This window comes from Monodon monoceros, unplaced genomic scaffold (assembly GCF_005190385.1).
Source record: "Monodon monoceros isolate NGI ecotype Baffin Bay Population unplaced genomic scaffold, NGI_Narwhal_1 Super_Scaffold_18, whole genome shotgun sequence".
Taxonomy (NCBI): Eukaryota; Metazoa; Chordata; class Mammalia; order Artiodactyla; family Monodontidae; genus Monodon; species Monodon monoceros.
In genome coordinates, this window is record NW_021703774.1 from 146,730,811 (window position 1) to 146,738,231 (window position 7,421).

Genomic DNA, 7,421 nt, shown 5'->3' on the forward strand with positions numbered 1-7,421 from the left:
AGTCACTGAATTTCTGTAGGACTCCTCCATAAGGGAAGGACATTTATGAAACACACAACATGAAGAAGCAGAGCAGAGAGCCTGCTATCTGTAGCCAGACCTGCTCCCCAAAGGAAGGAGATAAGAAGGTGTTCTGCTGTACATGCCTAGTTTGTCTTTCCAGACTTACCAGTCAGGTAAATTACTGTCTTCCCCAGTATTATGCTAATAACGCTGCTCCTGCCAAGTGCAAGGGATTTGAAATTGAGAGGAAGCATTGCTCCACCCAGCCTCCCTTCCCCACTGACGAAGCCCAAGACCTTTTCCAGGCTCATAGGGAGACCTAAAGTTTCAGCAGTGAAACGACACATTTCCTCCCTTTCTAACCCACCCCTTGGGACAAAACAAATTAAGTGCTCATAATACTAGGCAGAAAACTGTTCATTAGGGGTTCAGTCAACAAAGAAGGAAACAGTCTGCCCGTCCTGCTTTCTTCCGACACTGCATCCCAGGGTCCGTTCCTCCTTTGGGATAACCGTGGCTGGCACAGGATATGGGGGTGGTAACAATGACTGAATAATTACTTGGAAGCTTCTGAATTCTTGTCCAGAGATCCTGGAGGGTTTTATTTTAGGGAAAACCAAAGAATAGAGTGGGACCATCCCAGAGTATGGTATTCACATGCCAATTGACACAAAATCAAAAACTTGCTTATCTTTGGCCCATTCTCCTTAAGGGTACTACCTCAGAAACCAGGATTCACTTTTTTTTCTTTTTTTAAAATAAGGTTTATATATATATACTTTTAACAGTATTCGATTTACAGAAAAATTTAGATTTTGCCATGGTAGTAAAGAGAATTCCCATAAATCCCAAACTCAGTTTCTCCTATTAGTAACATTTTACATTAGTGTGGTACACTTGTTATAGTTAATGAAACAATATTGATACATTATTGTTAACTAAAGTCTATATGTTATTCAGATTTGTTTTGCTTTTTTCCTTCTAGTTTTATTGAGAAATAATTGACATGCATACTGTATTAGGTTTAAGGTGTACAGCATGATGGTTTAATTTACATGTATTATGAAATGATGACCATATCAGTTTAGTTAACATCCATCATCTCATATAGGTACAGTAAAAAGAAAAACAGTTCTCCTTGTGATGAGAAGTCTTCGGATCTACTCTCTTAACAACTTACCTATATATCATACAACAGTGTTAGCTACAGTCATCATGTTGTACATTACATCCCTAGCACTTATTTATCTTATAAGCTGAAGTTTGTACTTTTTGACCACTTTCCTCCAGTTCTCCCTCCCTCCACCCCCTGCCCTGGTAATCACAAATCTGTTTTCTTTCTAGGTGAATTTGGTGTTTTGTTTTTTTAGATTCCACATATAAATGAGATCATACAGTTTCGGTCTTTCTTTGTCTGCTTTATTTCACTGAGCATAATGCCTTCAAGGTCCAACCATGTTGTCACAAGTAGTAGGATTTCCTTGTTTTTTTTAATGTCTTAATAGTGTTCCATTGTGTATATATACCACAGCTTCTTTATCCATTCAGCCATTGATGGACACTTGGGTTGTTTTAGTGTCTTGGCTATTGTAAATAATGCTGCAATGAACATTGGGTGCAGATATCTTTTTGAGCTAGTGTTTTCATTTCCTTTGGATATATTCTCAGAAGTAGAATTGCTGGATCATACAGTAGCTCTATTTTTAACTTTTTGAGGAATCTCCATACGGTTTACCAAAGTGTCTGCACCAATTTACGTTCCCACCAAGAGTGTACAAAGGTTCTTTTTTCTCCACATCTATGCCAGCATTTGGTATCTCTTGTCTTTTTGATGATGGCCAGTCTAACAGGTATGAGGTGATGATTGTTTAGTTTTTACCAAATGCCCTTTTTCTGTTCCAGTATTCCATCCAGGATACGACATTACATTTACTTGTTATATTTCCTTAGGCTCCTCTTGGCTGTGCCACTTTCTCAGAACTTACCTTGTTTTGGTGACCTTGATAGTTTTGAGGAAAATTGGTCAAGTATTTTGTAGGATGTCTCTCAACTGGATTTGTCTGATGTTTTTCTCATGATTAGACAGGGGTTATGGCCTTTTGGGAGGAAGACCAGAGAAGCAAGGTACATTTTTCATCACATCATATCAAGAGTACATACCATCAACATAACTTATTACTACTGATGCTGACCTTGATCACCTGGCAGAGGTAGTGTTGGTCAGGTTTTTCCACCATAAAATTACTCTTTTTTTCCTCCTTTCCATACTTCTCTGTTTGGAAGGAAGTTACTATGTGCAGCTCGCATGTAAGGGATGGGGGGTTATGCTCCACCTCCTTGAGGGCAGAACATCTACATAAATTTTTTTATCTTTATTTTTTGCGGTACGCAGGCCTCTCACTGTTGTGGCCTCTCCCGCTGCGGAGCCCAGGCTCCGGATGCGCAGGCTCAGCGGCCATGGCTCACAGGCCCAGCCGCTCTGCGGCATGTGGGATCCTCCCGGACCAGGTCACGAACCCGTGTCCCCTGCATCGGCAGGCGGACTCTCAACCACTGCGCCACCAGGGAAGCCCGCTACATAAATTATTTGGAACTTTTTTGCACAGGAGGTATGTCTCGTCTTCCCCATTTACTTATTTATTCAGTCACTTATTTATATCACCCACTGACTTCTTACATGTAGTTTTTCATCTGGCCACATGCTTAGAATTCAGGAGAAACTCAAATTGGATTCTTATGGATATTTGTTTTGTATGTTGGATTACAACCCAATACTGATTTGATTATTTTACTGTTTGAATTGTTCCAACTTTGGCCATTAGGAGCTCTTTCAGTTGGTTCCCATGGTCCCTTTGACATACCCCCATCTTTGTCTTATTGTGTTTATCTGTTTTGTTTTGTTTGTTTTGTTTTTTTTAGCACTACAAGATACTTCAGGTGCATGTTGTATATTTCCCATCCCAATCCTAGAATAAGCCATTTTTCCAAAGAGGCAGAGTTCATTCTTGATTTAGATATTTACATCTACAACAAACTCATTAAAACGTGGTGAGGGAGATTGGAAGCAGAAGGGGTGGGTTCCCATTTCTTACTGATTCAGCTATTTTACCTTGCTTACCCCCGCAAAAGTTTGAAGTCTATATTTGTTTCCTATTGTTGCTGTAACATATGCTATTTCTTATTGCTGCTCTAACAAATTACCATAAACTTAGTGGCTTAAAACAACACACATTTATTAGCTTATACTTCTGGAGCGCAGAAGTCTGAAATGGGTCTTCTGGGGCTAAAATCAAGTGTTGGCAGGGCTGCGTTCCTTCTGAAGGTTCTAGGGGAGGATCGGTTCCTTGCCTTTTTCAACTTCTTACGGCTATCTGCATTCCTTAGCTCATGGCCGCCTTCCAGCTATGGTATCACACTAACCTCTGCTTTCATAGTCAGTCCTCTCTTTCTCTCTCTTCAGCCTTCCTCTTCCATCTTTTAAGGACCCTTGTTATTACATTGGGCCCACCCAGATTATCTAGAATAATCTCCCTATTTTAAAACCTTTAATTTAATCATATCTGCAAAGTCCCTTTTGTCATGTAAGGTGACATATTCACAAGTTCTGGGGATTAGAACATGAACATCTTTGGAGGGTCATTATTCTATCTACCACAAAATCCTAAAACCAAAAAGTGACATCTGCTGATAAATCCCAGTTTTACCTATTTCCTTTATGCCACACAGGACATTCTAAATCTAAACATTTTCAGCCTCAGACAATCATTTCTGCTTTTCCCCAAAAGAGCTAATAATAACTATTATTTAATAAACCTCCCTAAACAACTTATGCCACTTTTTGGTATTTTGCCCAGAACAGTAGCACAATTTTCCTCACTAATTCTAGTGATATTTTGCCCAGTAGCAATTTAGAAAATGCAGGTTAAATAGTTCATGTGGTTGATTTCCTACTCTAACCAAATGATCTCTAAACAAGAAAGGCTAAAGCCTTTATCCAGGCTCATAGGGCCATGATGGCTCTCAATGCCTATTTCTTATCTTCTACATCTTTTCCATACTGGAAGTATAAGCCCCATCCATCAGTCAATCACATAGATCAGGGAATCTCCAATTATGTGTCCCATAAGACAGACCCAATATATTAGACTTAAATTTAAATACTTGTGAATTTTTTCCCCAATGGAGAAAAAAGTTATAGTGATGAATAGAATGTTATACATTTCAAAAGTGTTCCCCATTAATTATCCTTAACACTGGTAACCTCACACTGCTAGTCTGTCAACACATGCTAGCTGACAACAAAAGAAATGAACAAGAAGCCAATTAATATTAACAAGAAAGTTAAGAGATAAGAAATAACAAGTCAGGAGTTCCCTGGTGGTCTAGTGATTAGGATTCGACACTTTCACAGCCGTGGCCTGGGTTCAATCCCTGGTAGCAGAACTGAGAACCGGCAAGCTGCGTGTGCGGCCAAAAAAAAAAAGGGAAAAGAAATAACAATCCTGTCTAGTTTGATAGCTTATGGTGCTTTTCTGTAATTTCATGTTGCATGCAAAGAAATACTTTGCTAGCCAAAAGGCTTTCTCATGTAAAGAATCCAACATGTAAAGGATAAATATCTTTCTAAATATGGTGGAGCCAACTACTCTTTCTTCATTGTATTGGAGAGTCATTTTAAAAGGAAACCATTTCTGTCTTGTGAAAGACTAATATAATCCTGGAGAGGCAAGAATATGGACTTTGGAGCTAGGTAAATCCGAGTATGAACATCTTACTGGCTGCATGACTTCAAATATATTGCTTAACTGAATAATTAGAGATAGTTAGGAATTACATTTGGTTATTTGCAGAAGATTCTAATTAAAGCAATTTAAATATGAAAGAGTCTTACCTCTTCCTCAAAATAAAGAAGTGCAGAATTAAGCAGTTCAGGACTTGTGGTGGCTCCTTGATAATTAAGTTTCTAGGTTCTTCCTTTCTGCATGCCCCACGATCTTTAGCACACAGCTTCCATATTCTAGGTCACTCAAGATCTGATATGGCTTTTGTTGCTCTAGCCACCTCATCTGCTTTCCAAGCAGCAGGAAGGCTGAAGAGCAACCAGAACTTTCCAGGAAGCCCCACCCAGTGACTTCTGCTTCTGTCTATCTGGCTGCTCCTCTCTGTAAGGGCAATATGGGAAATGTAGTTTTTCATCGGGACACACTGCTCCAATTTTGGAAGGAGAGAATCACATTGGATTCTGTGGCAGAGATGCCTAAACAATCCCCAACGCCCATGATTTCCTTCTTCTTTTAGTAATAGAATCACCACCATACCTATCTACCACTAGTTTTACCTTGGCTAGTAGCTACTAAGTAGAGGCTACATTTTTCAGTCTCTCTTGCAGTTAGTTGTGGCCATGTGATTGTGATCTTTCCGGACAATGGGATGTGAGCTGAAGTGTCCTTGTGCAGTTTCCTGGAAAAAGGAACTGGCTGTCCTTCATCCTCTCTCTTCCTCCTTCCCACAGGCTGGGACATGTCTGGGTAGTGGTGAGCCAGCTTTTACGATACAGATGAGGATAATGCCCTTGATGATGGTGGGGTAGCAAGAAACTACTGGGTCCCTGGATAACTGTGTGAGGCAAAGCCACCTGCCATCTTGGACTTTTTGTCTAACTGTTGTGTTTTATGAGAGAGAAATAAACCTCCACCTTGTTCAAGTCACTGTATTTTGGTATCTCTTTGTTAGAGCAACTTAGCCTGTATCCTAACTAATACAGCTAACTTTCTGGGCCTCAATTTATTTTTGTGTAAAATGGCAATGGAATTATATACTCCACTGGGTTATTGCAAGGAAAGAAATATAAGTAAGGCACCTGGGCCATAGCTATTATATGTAATAGTTATTAGCATAAGTTTCACAAGAGGCTTCTGAGGAGTTGATTAAAGCACTTGGAGGAAATAGTGCCAGTGTAATGGAGGACCATTATATGTGATTGGATCTTGATTTAGCAACAAAAGCATAAGAACAATAAACGTCTTGGATTTAAATGTAAGTAAGCTAGTTAAAGTGTTTAGAAACATCACGTAAAGCATTTTCCCTTCTTAATAATTTGAATGATTTCCCTGCCTGAAGTTGACATGAGGGAAGTTCAGAATGCAGAGACGATGAATCAATAGTAGACATCAGAATGATACTCCAAAAGATAAGGTGGAACTAGCCTTCCCTTGGTGGGCTTCAGAAGTGGGATCAGGGAAGGCCACAGGACAGTGTGGGTTTCCTCCCCCACTCTTAATGAGGGAGAAAAACAGCCAGCAGGAAATGTAAATTCTGAATTGACAAAATTTAATTTAAACTCATAAAGACTTAAACACAATGTTTTCTCTGCTACTAGCAGGAGTAGAGGCTTGAGTCTAAGAATTAATTGTGAAAAACAATGAGCGTTATATTCTTTCTTTTGTACCTCTGAGTCATGGTATGCAAATTTCTATCCTGCTAGATGACACAGGTCAGTACAAAAAAAAGCACAATTATAGGTCAATTTCATTTATGAACATGGATTCCATAATCTTAAATAAAACATTGGCAAATTTAATCCATTAAGATAGTAAAAGAATAATACATCACATCCAAGTAGAGTTTAGCCAACAAATGCAAGTGTAAAAAGACTTTAAATTGGAAATTTCAGCCAGAAACACCAAGGCAGTAGATATTAGATAACAATGTTGTCAGTAGACCATTTTGTAAGAATTTCAGAGTAGAGAGTCAAAACCTAGTTTCACAATTCTCAACTCCCTTACCCTCAGGGTGTAAAAGTTGTTGGTGCAGGACTTTGTAAAGAGGACTTTTCTGGAAAGAGCTATGCTGTGAGTGTCTCTCCTCCTCTCTCTCAGTGAGCAGGGGTAGGGGATGCATTCCCATTCTCCTCAAGTTAAGAGGGGGCCATTTCAATGGGACAATCTGGATACCTTGATATATAACTCCTCCAGGTAGTAGACAAGTGTCTGACTCATGCCTGGAACATGTGAAAGGCAGAGATGGGCTGGCTAGCTGATCCTGTCACAAGGGTAAAGGGGAAATGAATCAAGTGGCCTGTACTCCAAGAGTAAGTCAGGGTGAAAGATTTCTTTGGAGGGAGAGCTGGCTTAAATCCTTTCAAATCCTGCCCAAGAGAACTGCCTGGAAGAGCCATGGGACTCCAACAGAATGACCCAGTGTATCATGGACCACCAAAAACCAAAAGCTGAGATGGGAGAGGCCAATGGAAGGGAAATGGTGTCACCTGCATAGTGGCAAGAACAACAGAATGTTCCTACTGGGAGCCTCTGCAGAACCCACAAACATACCTCAAGTGAGAAAGAGTCAACTTTTAATATTTCCCAATCCCAGAGAACATGAGACTATTTAACAAGAGTGTTTCTCTCGCAAATGTG